Consider the following 15202-nt stretch of genomic DNA (forward strand, 5'->3'; position numbering starts at 1 on the left):
TCCTCAGAAAACTGGGCATGTCACTTCCTGAGGACCCTGTTATACCACTACTGGGCATATATCCAGAGGATTCTTCAGCATGCAATAAGGGCACATGCTCAACTATGTTCATAGCAGCCCTATTTGTAGTAGCCAGAAGCTGGAAAGAACCTAGGTGTCCTTCAACGGAGGAATGGATACAAAAAAATGTGGTATATTTACACAATGGAGTACTATTCAGCCATTAGAAACAATGAATTCATGAAATTCTTAGACAAATGGATGGAGCTGGAGAACATCATACTAAGTGGGGTAACCCAGTCTCAAAATATCAATTATGGTATGCACTCACTGATAAGTGGATATTAGCCTAGAAACTTTGAATACCCAGGACATAATCCACAAACTAAATGATGTCCAAAAAGAATGGAGGAGTGGCCCCTGTTTCTGGAAAGATTCAGTGCAAGAGTATAGGGGAATTCCAGAACAGGGAAGTGGGAAGGGGTGGATGGAAGAATAGGGGGACAGAAGAGGGCTTATGGGACTTGTGGGGAGTGGGGACCCAGAAAAGGGGAAATCATTTGCAATGTAAATAAAAAAATAAAATAAATTAAAAAAGAAAATAATCACTACTGAAAAAAAAAGAAAAAAGAAAGAAAAGAAAAAGGAAGAAAGAAGGAAGGAAGGAAGGAAGGAAGGAAAGAAAGAAAGAAGAAAGAAAGAAAGAAAGAAAGAAAGAAAGAAAGAAAGAAAGAAAGAAAGAAAGAAAGAAAGAAAGAAAGAAAGAAAGAAAGAAAGAAAGAAAGAAAGAGGAAGGTGGAAATAAGTAACCTGTTAATTTGGTATGGTTTTCAGGAGGCTTCACAATCTAGTTTCAATTAAAATGCCAAGCACTGTGTACTGCTCAAACCCAATCTCAAATTCTCTTTTATAAATACTACAGTACAGAATATGCTTATTCCCCATGGCAGTTCTTCTGACAAACACATATAATTATGGTTTCACACCATCAGAGTGAATCCAAATTCCACTCCCTACCATCTTATTGTAAATTATTAGTGTATTCTTTGTGCTTGGGGCACAGAAAAACAGCTTCTGCAAATAGTCTAATAAAGTATTTGGCATAAGAACATTTCATGACTTGAAAGCTTTGAAAATAAGATAAGACTAAATCATCAACTTTCTGGCTTCTTTGCATATCTTCTGGGAAAGTATAAAAAGAAAATCTTCAGTTTTATGTGTACTTGGAAAGTTTCTAGCCTATGTTGAAACAGGAGAAATGCATGTGTGGATAGTGAGCAATAGTGTTTCCAAAGATCACTTAGCTTCTCTAGTCTTTCAAGAATATTTCTCTCTCAAGTGTATTTCCCAGAGATATTTGGAACAGTACATGAAGGTAAAATGAATACAAGGTAGAGTTAGAAATGCTTCACATGTAAGTTTATACTTCTTGAATTCTGGTGTTTCTGAATATAGATATCCCATTTGTAGAACAATTAACTGATGTCTGGAGAAAGCTGGACTGTGATAAGCTATTATGCAGACTGTAGGACTACAGACAGGAAGCTAATAGTATCATGAAAATAAACTTCACCTTGTCACCTTCACCTCCTTGTAAATGCTAAATTCAAGTACGCAAACTCTTTCAAGATAAATCCTCACCTGGGAATGAATTTTACATTATATGTATTATGTGCATATGTCAGTTGTAACCAGGACAAAGACAGTTCAGCAGGTCAAACCTTGAAGCACTGTGTGAAAACAAATGAAACAAAGAAGTTACATGGAAACTAACACATGGTTTCCAGATTTAGGATTAACCTTTCATTATTTTTAGTAGCCACTGTAAACTAACAAAAAAACAAAAAACAAAAAACAAAAAACAAAAAAAACCCTCAAAACAAAAAAACAACAAAAAACAAAAACAAAAGCAAAACAAAACAAACAACAACAAAAAACCACTTCTCAGTTCCTTCTTTGTCTGTCTCTCTATATTTGTGTGTGTTCATGTATGAGTGTTTGTGTGGATTTGCTTCTCTTACTTTCTGTTTCTGTCTCCATACCACCCGTGTGTGTGTGGGTTTGTGTGTGTGTGTGTGTGGGGGGGTGTCCTTTAATTTGTTCTTTCACAAATAAAAGTTTTCCTCACAGAAGCAACATTGCTACTAGCAAAAGCCTCCAAATTCTATTCCTAGCACTACAAAATAAATGAACAAATACATAAATTTTAATGAAGATGGAATAAAAATTAAAAAGTCCTCACAGCTAAAAGTTTCCCCTCAGAATGATCTAACACAATGATGAGCATATTCTAAAGTCTTTGATTTCTACAATTTTTATTGTTGTTGTTGCTGTTGATTTTCCAAGTTTTACAGAAGTTTTTCTATCTACCTATTTTCTTATACTGGCTTTCTCCAATGGAAGCTTCCATTTTACAATAGCAACAGCTGGACAAAATAAGGGAAAAATTGAAGCCTCATTGCAGGAATATCTGTCTCAGGCCTGTGCACTTTTCTGAACTTATAAATGTTCAGAAAAATTGAAACAAAGAAGTTTCATATGTTATCAAACACTGTAACAAATGTTATCAAACACTGCTCAGTACCATAATGATAGACAATTGAAATTTCTTCCTTACATGGAATGTGTTCTCCTTTTGTTGTTGTTGCTATTGTTTCTCATCCTCCTCCCGCTCCTCCCTCTTCCCCTCCTCTCCCTCCTCTTCCCCCTCTTTCTCTTCCTCCCACCACCTCCTTCTCCCCCTCCTCCTTCCCCTCCTCCTCTTCCTCACACCTCTTCCTCCTCCTCCTCCTCCTCCTTCTCTTCCTCCTCCTTCTCCTCCTCCCCATCCTCCTCCTCCCCCCTCCTCCTCATCCCCCTTCTTCTTCTTCTTCTTCTTCTTCTTCTTCTTCTTCTTCTTCTTCTTCTTCTTCTTCTTCTTCTTCTTCTTCTTCTTCTTCTTCTTCTTCTTCTTCTTCTTCTTCCTTCTTCTTCTTCTTCCTTTTCTGGCACTGAAAACAACTGCTAGCCAAATTCCCACTGAAGCACATCTTTTATCTATAAATATGCAAGTGCATAGAGGAAGCAATTTTTCCTAGCCAGTCTATGGACAATATGAAACATCAGTGCAATGCAGGCAGAACATTAGTAATGAAGATAAAATGCTGAAAAAATGTTCTGCTACTCAGCACTGTGTGGATCGGGAGAAACATTATTAGTTAGCTCCTTATAATTGTTAATGATTTGCATTTTTTATTTCCCAGAATCCTAGACACAGAGGCTGCTACCCTACAATGATTTACTATTACATTCACTAATGTTCCTGATAGATCAATCAATAAGAGTCCAGCAACTAAATTAATGCATGTTTAATAGCAAACTAGAGTATCTAATAGCTGTTTTTAATGTATTTATAAGACATGTCAATATAATTTTGAATATTAACATAGATTTCAACCATAATATCCTGGAGACAATGATGTAGTATTTCAAAAAGGGTCACCTTTTATGATTCTGTATTAAAATTTATAGTCTATTCCATTTCATGTAGAATTGTAGAAGTTAAATATTCTCTTATGTTCATGCAAATCTTTTTCTTTATTCTATTTTTTCAGAGTTTTATGCAATATATATTTGACCATGTTCCTGCCATAATTCTTTCTAGATTGACTTCCCACTTACTTACCCACACAAACTTGTATCTTTAAAAAATTCATCAAGACTAATGTATGCTACTCAGTCATAGAGTGTGGTTTTTTATTAAGGCAGGAGTTACCTACAAAGGGTTACTCTCAGAAAGATTACTGAGTCTTCTTTTCCCTAACAGCTATTGGTTGCCAATGATTCTTAGGTAGGAGTGGAACTTCCTAACTACTGTCCTTTTCCATGCTGGGATTTTGTCTGGCTTAAGACAATATGTGTCTTGTGCATGCCATGCAAACCCCTCTGAACTCATATCAGCACTAATTTCTTGTGTCTGAGAAACATTGTTCTCTTTTAGCCCTAAACTACCTTTTATCTTCTCTTCCAGAATTATCCCTAAGCCTTGGAAAGTGGGGATATGATGTAAATGTCCTGTTCAATGCTGAGAGTTCTGCTGTGTTTTATTGTCTACACTCTGATAAATTATGAAACCCATGTTAATAATCATCTTCTGCAAAAAGCTTATATGATGAGAGTTGAAGAGTATGTTGATCTATGTCTATAATAATAAAAAAGCCATTGGAATTCAGATGATTGCTACATTCAATTATCGCAATAGTAGTAGGAACTTCCTTGGGGCAGATGACAGGTCTAGCCACAGGGTTTTAGACCAGAATTCATGCCAGGTATGGGTTTAATGAGGTAGCATAGGACTTAAATACAATCAGAGAATGGTTGGCTACTGCTCTGATGGTCATTCATTCCAGCATTGCACCAGTGAACATGTTTTGTCATGACAGCTGTTACCATATCTTGCAGGGTTCATAACTGAGTAAGACAGATGGTGACTTTTCTTCCCCATTAGCTTGCACAGAATCTTCTACTATATGAAAGCTAGCTCAGAGGGATGTGGCTAGTACCAACCTGATGTTTCCAGGTTCTGTGACTTAGGTATACACTATCTTCAATGATAGTTAAGCTGTGTTCTGGAGGAAAATCAAGAGCAATGACAAGAGCATGTGGTGTTTGCTATGTGTGTGTGTGTGTGTTGGGGGGTTTCTTTGGGACCTCCTGGTTAACAACTTCAACAGAAGTAAGTAATTCCTAATTACTAATACTAGTAAGTAATCAATTGTTAAAATAGCTCTTTTGTTAGTTTATGGTGCTTAGTAGGTAGATACAGATGTGTGTGTGTCTGTGTGTGTGTGTCTGTGTGTGTTTGTGTGTTTTGTGTGTTTGTGTGTATTTTAGTTTAGTTCTTTACTATTATGTATCCTTCCCTGGAATATATCCACTACCCTACATTCCCATCTCTTCCTTCAAGTTTAACCCTTTTATTTTATTGTTCTTTAGCATTTTATAACCCTATATTCTCTCTTTCATCCCTTGGAACACTTCCCGTATTGTTCCCATAGTAACAGAATTTCTGTGAGCATTCCAAATGAAAACCAAATACATGGCCATTCGAAACTAACATCCACAAATGAGAGAAAATGTGTGACTTTTACCTTTCATTGTCTAAATATTTAGAAAGTAAGTACCTGTAAAAGGACATTGCATCTGGAACCTTCCTTTCAAGATTTATTTAGGAAGCAAAGCAAACCAGTCATGAACACATACAGCATATGTTACACTTAGGTTAGACACAAACTCTTAAAACATATATCCTTAAATTCTACTTTTTTTTAGTAAGCAGTGTCAAATGACATGGTTCTGAAATATAACTCAATATTAGTTAAAACAGGATGCATGATGGTTTTACTAAAATAAAGCATTGAAATTTTCATTCTGTATTATTGTATAATAAGTGCTTTTCAGTCTACATTCTTGGAAATACTAAAGCATCACAGCTTTCCATTTTGTGTGTGTGAGGCAGTTAATAAGCTATTCTATAATTATTAAATAGTAAATGGTCATATATCAATATACTTGGCACACATAAACAATAACTGCATGATGAAACTTTAAGCAATTTGCCAATCATGGTTTGGATGAAAGGGAATACATTTTATATCAAAAACTAATCTTTTTAAAGAAATATTTATTTTATGTATATGAGTACACTGTCATCTTCAGACACACCAGAAGAGGGCATTGGATCCCATTCCAGATCATTATGAGCCGCCATACAGTTGCTGGGAATTAAAATCAGGACCTCTGGAAGAGCAGCCAGTGCTCTTTTAGCTTCTGTGGCATCTCTCCAGTCCTTCAAAAACCTAATTTTTAACATTTTATATTAATTTTATGTGTATGATTGTCTGTCAGCATATTTCTGTATAACATGCATTCCTGATATGCATGGAAGTCAGAAGAGAGAGGGTAATCTGTAGTTACTGTCCAATGTAGATTCTGGGAACTCAAACTGAGTCTTCTGTAAGAGCAGAAAGTGTTGTTAATCCCTGAGCCATGTCTCCTTTCACAGAATAAATATTTTAGTAGTATGAAATGGTACCATCACTTGGAACTAATATTTCAGCTTTTGATCATTGAGATTACTGCCATCTGACCTAAACACTGTACTCTTTGGTATTTACCTAGGTCAGTGAAAATTTACATTCATACAAAAAAAACTGTTCCTGGATCTCATGTCAGTTTTATTTAACATTGTTAAAAGGGAAGGTGTGATTGTGTCTCCATTACACTAACAGATAAATACATTGTGATAGAGCCCAAGTAATATTACTTAGCACTGAAAAGCAATGAGCCTTCTGGCCACATACAAAAATTCTATGTGCATGCGAATGAATGGAATATACCTGTCTGAGAAGACTGTCAATGTCTCCTTCTAATTATACAGTCTTCTCTCAAAAGCAAGTCTGTCAACACAGTATAAGGACCAGTGTCTGGAAGGATGGGAAGGATGTCTGAGCATGTGCACATGTGAGACATGGGGAATTTGCAGCAGTGAATCTATTCTGAGCAATGGTACAGGGGAGCACACTCAATAGTGTAGCCTCCATGGGGGCTGTGTAGATCCTCAGTGAACCCTATGTGTTAACTGTGCTCACTGGATAACAGTGTGTCTGTGTCAGTATGAAGACTGGAACAAATGCATGGGATATTAATAGTGTGTGGAGCTTGCGGGAAGGTCCACAAAGCATCAGGCAATTCTCTGTAGTGTTTAACTTTGCTATAAACATAGCAGTGTTGATTCAAAGGAATAAGTTCACATAAAAAAGAAAAAAACAAAGAAAAGAAAAGAGAGGAGAGGAGAGGAGAGATGACAAGGAAAGAGAAGAGAAGAAGAGAAGAGAAGGGAGAAAAGAAGAGAAAAGAAAAGAAAAAAGAAAAGAAAAGAAGAGGAAAGAAGAGCCAAGACTCAAGGAAGGAAGATGACCTGAAATTAAACATTGGAATTTATTTGTGGAATCATCCACAAAAGGCAGTGGAAATGAAAATAGGTGTGTATAGAGTGTACAAAGCATTACAGTGTGCATAGAGCTTATATCAGACATTTGAGAAATTGTGCTACTTTAAAATGTCAGATCAGAGGGGCGCAACCCAACAGCAGGGATCACTGACATGTGGAATGTTTTATAAGGAAGCTGAGTTCTGTAATCAGATGGTAAAGTATTCAGGACTCTGGAAGAGACTTGGGTGTGTGTATGTCTGTGTGTGTGTGTTTTTCATTTGTTTTGGTTGTGTTTGTGCATGTTTGCATAGAAAAGGTTAAGCATGTTTACAATCATTCAGTTAAGCAAAGAGATAAGTGAACAGGGAGTAGGGTCCCAGAATAACTGAGAAATCCTCCTCTGAGTTGGAAATGTTAAGAAAAAGTAAAACAAATAAAACAATCCCAAAATGTAGATGCTTAAGCCTTCGTTGTTTCAGTCCTGTCTCCACCAGACCAGGAGTGGCAGAGTGGGCGGGAGGGCAGAGTCAGGCCTAAGATGGCGGTGTGGGACAGAGGCTTCCCACCCAAAAGAACACCTTCTCCTTCAGTTTTCAATCTTCTGGGGACATAGTAAGGAGTACTAGGTGCACTAATCCTGGCACCATACCCACTCCTCTTTTGATGGCCTTTAAGCTGACTATATGGCACCTTCTTGTCCTATAATTTTGTACTAAGAATTTTTATCTTTTTATTAGATATTCTATTTATTTACATTTCAAATCTTATTCCCTTTCCTTGTTTTGCCCCGAAAACCTCCTATCCCCTCCCCCACCCCTGTTCACACATTCATCCACTCTAGCTTTGCTGTCCTGCAGTTGCCCTATAATGGGGCATAGAGCTTTCACAGGACCAAGGGTCCCTCCTCCCTTTGATGTCCAACAATGCCATCCTTTGCTACATAGGCGACTGGATTCATGGGTCTCTCCATGTGAACTCTTTGATTGGTAGTTTAGTCCCTGGGAGCTCTAGGGGTACTGGGTGACTCATATTGTTGTTCTTCCTATGGGGCTGCAAACCCCTTCAGCTCCATGGCTCCTTTCTCTAGCCCCTCCTTTGGGAAACATGAGCTCAGTTCAATAGTTGGTTGTGAGCATCTGCTTCTGTATTTGTCAGATTCTGGCAGAACCTCTCAGGAGACAACTTGAGAAAAGAGCAAAATATAGCTAGAGTTTCTATCTGATATGGATAACACTGCCCTAAATGTATTGATCTGTGCCCCCTCATATTAACGAGTTCATTGCAACAATCTTTTCTAAAACAAGGGGGAAAATCCAATTCATAGATCTGGTGGACAAATACTGCTAAATGTTGGCTACTTTACATATTCTAAAAACTATTTATTATTCTAAGAATACTGATTTGTTTAAAACTTACCAATGGATCAGCTATCCCTTGATTCTGTGTTTAGCTAGACGATAAGTTACTACATTTCAAACGTAATGGAAAATAATTTTTGTGAAACTGTTTGAAGCAAGTAAAGTAAAATGCTTAGTAAGAGCATTAATGCCAGTTTGAAAAGAAAATGCTAATCTGGCATGGATTTATTGTGCCTACATACTCACAGGCTTGCAAATATTTTTACTGAAAGTTGCTGTCAGTCTTTTCTTTCCTACTTATCGTCCATCATTACTAAAAATATGTATCATGTAGACTTCTATGCATTTGCTCATAATTTCAGGTTTTATTTAATATTTTTAAGGAATCACAAGCTTTATCCTCATTAAAAAGGACAACATACTTACACAACTCAAAAATTTATATCTGGATATTACAAATTGATATTTAAGAAACAGAAATCCTCTATTATCTATGGGAAAGACACTGAACATAATATAACACATTTCAGATAACACAATCTAGTATGAGAGGAAAATTACAAGATTGTCATGTGGTGAAAATCCTCTTATGTCACACAGTAATCTTTCTTTTAATCTTAAAGAGATTAAAAATGGTAATTTCTGATTTTACAGGGATATCTTTTTAAAGGAAATAAACTTCTTTAAAAATATCTTACAGAAAATCATAGAAAAAAGCTAAGGCATTCTTTCAGATTACATGAAGAGTTTTTGGTAGATAAACTTAAAGGAGAAAAGGCTAGGCCAGACAGAGAGTAAAACAACATTGCTACTCAAGTGTAAGAATACTAAAGAATACTAAAATCTTGTCCCTTTGATAATGTTAAATCAGAAATAATGCCCAGCTAGATCAGTGGGTGTGGAAGCACTGCCAGTACCTTCCCTTGTGACCATGACATTCATGTAGCCATCAGGTGAAAATCAGGAATCTTCTCTGGTGGATCCCATACTGTTCAATACTGAGAATTTCAGCCATGGCAAGTATAATGTTAACCAAACACCACCCTAATCATACACACTAGATGAGAATGTCCTCTTGCCCCCAGGATTATTTCCAATTTGTTTCTGAAACTTGTGCCTGATCTCTTTTTAATCTTGTATTTGCCATACTTGTGACTACCCAGCCAACTGTCTTAGTAGCCTTCAGAAATAACTGATCATTTGTAGTATTTTCTTAAAACATTGTAACTTATAATACAAACGCTACTCAGTTATTTTCCTTCTAAGATTTCTATACAGAAAAGCTCTATTGGAATTGCCAAAAGAAGTTGCTGATCAATGAACCTTGCAGTGGGATCATTGTGAACTATATTAACAGACTCAGAATAACAGAATGGGTCTTAATAATGATATGGGTCATAATAATATGTCAAGAAAGAAAGTCTCATGATGGTTTTACTTAGGGTGAAGTAAAGTAGCTATTGTACTCTATAAGGATGAGGATAATGATACAAAGTCCTAAGTGTGGGCATCTTCTTGGTATCCAGAAAAGTCAAGCAAAAAAAAAAAAAAACCCTCTAAAAGCAAAAACAAAACAATACAAAAAAACACCCATGCAATAGAAAAACCTTGATGGTATCTTAATATTGATCTATTGAGACTCATCCTATTTTAGTGTGAGGTAGACGGAATTATGAAAGCAGAGATGGATAGAAATATTTAGATTTTCCAAAGTAAGAGTATGTGCCATTATTTCTTCTATCTTAAAGCCTAAAATGTAAGGAACTGAAAAATATGATGGTTATTATTCAATTTTCAATGTGTATAATGTGACTTGATTACAATGACAGTTATTCTGAATACAGGGTATTCAGAATAAATCCCCTTATTAATTTGTATGCTTTGTTTCAATGTAGTACATAAATAAAAATTCATGAGAATAAAAAAAAGAAGCTGCTCTATTTGTATTTGCAAACTTTGTACATGTTTTTGTAAAAGTCTATTTGTATAGACTTTTAGAGGAGTCTTGTGGTTTAAAATAATTTCTATATGTGTTTAGGATCATCTGTAAATAAGGACATATTTCCTATTATTACTTTTAACTACAAAATGAAGCTTTCATAATGCTAAGAGCAAAGATAAAGGAAGGGATTCAGGTGGCACAGCTGTCCTGAAACTCTAGCTCTCTCTTCTGCATTTGCTTGTTTTCTTTTCAGAGCTTACATAAGCCCTGTACCACAGCCTAGCTACTGAAGGATGGAACAGTGTTGTGGATGCCTTAATTCATGGCATTGTGGGACAAATTATACCATATAAAGGAATAGTTGTGGGGTATTTCAATTAATGTCATACCCATGGTGTCCTGGGAGGCTCTTGCTTTCTTGGCATCTGAGACTTTCTGGTTGCTACCCCCAGTTCCCCATCCCCCAATGCTATACACTTCCATTCAATTTCCTGACCCTCTGCCATTCTCTTCCGTTTCCTCCCATACCTGATTCTGCCCCTCTTTTTCCCCTTGCCCTCTTCTCTTCCTCCCAAGTCCCTTCCACCCTCTACTTCCTTTGATTATTTCATTTCTCCTTCTAAGTAGGACTGAAGGACCTACTCTTTGGTCTTCCTTTCTCTTGAGCTTCATATGGTCCATGAGTTGTGTTGTGGATATTCCATGCTCTTTGCCTAATATCTTTTAACTGAAACTTTGCTTCTCTACTGTGTTGTGAGTGGAGACATCCAGGTTTTTAGTTTAATCTAACCAGAATCTCTACAGAACAATCCCCCTGTGGTTTCAACTCAAACAAGAATCCATTCCTATCTGAATCCCATCGAAAAGTATGTCCCTTTGGATGGTAACAGACTGTATGTAGTTCTCCTTAAATTTTGGTAGATATTAGCAGTTTAGCCTTTACATATTATCCATGTCTATTTGACATATGTTTTTCTGATCTTCTGGAGTATAAGATTGTTTTAGGTTTTCTGTCCTGTGAAGAAACACCATGACCAAGGCAACTCTAATAAAGGAGAGCATTTGTTTATGATCCTTACAGGTTTAGTCTATTAACATCATGATGGAGTGTATGGCAGAATCCAGGCTGGTTGCTGTTGGAGGAGGTAAGTACTTTAAATCTTGATCCAAGGCAGGCAAGATTTTCTTTACTACCTGAGCTGGTCTGTCCTTGAACTTGTTGCAGGAAATATTAAAAAAGAATGGCAAGTTCGCACACTACAAAGGGCATCAGTGAGCCACATGGATTCAGTGGGATGTTCTCATATTGGCAGACTCTCTGGCCAAGAGAGTCTACTCTATAGGATTGAATTTTTACTCAACAATTTCCATGTTTCTGTCTCCTAAGTACTGGGATTAAAGGCTGGTACCACTATGACTGGACCTAATCATCTCTTTACCTGTAACTTATTCTATTCTAGACTGGTCTTGAACTCAAGAGATCTGTCTTGATCTTGCCTCTGTCTGCTGGAATTAATGTGCCACCATACCTAGACCTAAACTTTTGAAAATGTTCCTATTAACTAGATCTTTATAAGGATAGCCACAAGATCTGGATCAAAAACCTGTAATTGCCAGCTTCAAAATCTGGGATGAAAAGTGTGCCCTCCATTTTTTGGATATGTAGTTCATTCCAGATATATCCTTCAGAATCCATACCTGGTCAATTTGATATACAATCATATCTTCTCATATTCAAATGAAAACAAAAAAATCTGGCCATAATAATGCCTAACATGATAAAACTGTCCCCTGTTCAATTGTAAACACATAAACAATAAACTAGGCTGAACTGGATCTTGCCTTAATTCTATTTAATATCCATGAACACAATATTTAGCTCCATTCCACTTCCGGATGCATCTTTAATCTTTGCACAATATATTTTGTGCTTTTCTTTTCTCAATTTGCTCCATTTGATCAAAAGGATCTTTATAAGAATCAACTACAGAGCAGGGTCTATGCTAGGATGGTTTGGGATTCCTCTAAACGAGTTCACTTTAGATTCAGTCAGACTCTTTCAGAAAAGGGAAATAAGCAGCTACAGTCTGCACCAAATAATCACAAGAACTGTCTCTGGGTCAGATACTAAAATTCATATCCTCCAAAACCACTTGAACCAGGCATTCACAGTTGAAATCAATCTCAGCATCATTGTCTTCCATGTTCCTATTAGGATGGCACATTAGGCCCCACTTAAAGCATTCTTCTGCCTTCCTAATCCGAAGTACAAAATTCTATATTACTCCAAATAAGAGCAGCAATATCCATTCCTGGTACCAACTTCTGTCTTAAGTAGGGTGTTCAGTGATGTGAAGTGACACCATGACCAGGCAACTCTTAGAAAGAAGAATGTTTAATTAGGGCAGACTTACTGTTTCAGAAGTTTAGTCCATTAACATCGTAGTGGAAAAATATGGCAGCATCTGGTCAGACAGAGTGTTGGAATAGGTGAGAATTCTACACCTTGATACAAAGGCAGACAGAAAGGACAAATATCTGGATGTGAGTAGATGTAGTTGAAACCATAATCAGAATACATTATGTAGAAAAATTATTTTCAATAAAGAAAAAGGCAAAATAAAATGCATCTTTACAGTTTATTCAAATGAAAACATAAATATTCAGTTTTTAGATATAAACACAGTATTCAAGCATGAATGAGTGATGTAATAATTGTAGATAGAAATGTAGTGTCAGGTTGGCCAATTTCAGCCCTAAACAAAGGTGAGAAAAGCATTTAAAAAGCAATGTGTTCCCTAAATGTCATACAACCTGTGAAGACATGTAAAGGTGGAGGTATATTTATCTCATCAATGAAGTGAGAACTTACATACCTTAGAAACGCCTCACTCCTTGAATTTGCTTACCAACTTTATGTTTTCTTAGTCCAGATCATTGGCATATATTCTGTAGCACATCTGACTCAGGATTGCTTCTGCAGCGCTATCAGCAATAGTGCTGATCAACAAATGAATCAGTTTTGGACTTCTAATTAAAGTATCCCATGTCCTATTTTTGTGGATCACTATAACCCAATATAACACTGAGTCAATTTTTATGAGGAATTTTCATTTGAAGTACCAGACATCTGAAATCTTTTACAGACATACTTAAGAATCCCAATTATATGTAGGTCTTCTCTAACTGGTATGTCAGTCATTTCCCTTCCTCTTTCCCTTCTTTTTTTCTCCTTTCTTCCTTTTATTGACATGCACATGTGATTTTATGTGAAAATTATTCAACATGGCTGTAGGGTTAATTTTCTTTTTTTTAATATTTTTATTTTCTATATTCTTTCACATGATTGCATAACTTCTGAAGTCTCAGTCAACAATGAGGGATGCCACTAATTGCTGCTTTCAAGTTTCATCCCAAGCCATATTTTCCACTTAGCCTTTTCAGCAATAAAACGAATACTTTGATCCATGTGTATGTTGTATACTTTGTTTGGAATAGTTCAAAATGCAAATAGTAAAATAATGTAATTCAAGCACTTTATCAAATTGAGAAAATTGACTACAGAACAGAATATTCTAATTAGTCACATTATCTGGGAATGATTGATCAAAGGAGATTCCTTTATATTATTCTTAAATTTGTCCACTAGTTGCTATATATTAAAATGATTTAAGCCTAATGATCCTTTTAGTTCTATGTTCATATTAAGTGCATATTTTATGGTTCAATGCCCATTTTCTAATATAACTAACTTAGGATAATGCGTTGGTAAGTTTTGTGTCACTTGACACAAGGAAAGGTAACCACAGAGTAAGGAGCATTAACTGGGGAAATGCCCTCATTAGATAGAGCAATAGAAAAACCTATAGTCATTTTCTTACTTGGTAATTGATGGGTGGGGGAATGTGGGCAGCCTCAGCCAGGTGATCCTGGATTCTATAAAAAAAAAGAAAAAAAAACAGTAGCCTGGGCAAGTCATACAGAACAAGCCAATAAGCAATGCTCCTGCATGGCCTCTGCATTAGCTCCTGCCTTCACGTGTCTGCCCTTCTTGAGTTTCTGTAGCGACTGTCTTTGATAATGAACAGTACTATTGAAGTGTAAGACAAATAAACTATTTCCTTTGCAGGTTGTTTAGATCAATAGTAGTCCTAATTATGACAGATACAATAATTAATATAAAAGATAAAATTGATATAAACAATGTATTCCTTTTTAGTAGTAATATTTACCAGAGTAATATTTATGAAGATACTTCACTTATGACTTTGATTATAAAACCATCATTGATATTCTACAGTTTAAAAGGTCACATGACTTTTTAATTTAAGTTCATAATTATGAATTAAATTTAAACAGTGTTTCTCATTGATTTACCTAGCAACTAACAGAATGCATTAAACCCTATGAGAACTTGATAAATTTGAGCCAACATGAAGTTACTCTTGTTTTGAAGAATATTATGCAATGTAAGCACTCTATATTGGAGACATATTAACTTCCTTCTTCAGTTCATTAAAATTCATGCAGAAAATTCAGACTGCACTTAACCTTTACAGATTTTAGCTTGAAGCAAAGTGTACATATCTTAATAAAAGCAAAACTGCTTCACTAAGTGAATACATTTGTTCAATATCTAAAAGCTTTCTTATATTTGACTTTCAGAGATCAAGGACCAACAGCTGTGTATAAATCCCTTTAGCATTACATTCTGGGATGGGAAAATCAAATTTCCAACTTAGTACGAGCAATTCAGTCCTAGGAGATCAAATAATTCAATAAGAATTTGGCAACAACAACAGACTTCAAATATTAGGCAACAGTATTTGCTCAATAATTTTGGAAAATCTTATAAGGATGTTGGTTAAGTCACATGAGCTAAATAATAATTCACCTGGTGAACAATTAAAGAATACACATGGAAAATCC

The sequence above is a fragment of the Apodemus sylvaticus genome, chromosome 16 (assembly GCF_947179515.1).
Source record: "Apodemus sylvaticus chromosome 16, mApoSyl1.1, whole genome shotgun sequence".
Lineage (NCBI taxonomy): Eukaryota > Metazoa > Chordata > Mammalia > Rodentia > Muridae > Apodemus > Apodemus sylvaticus.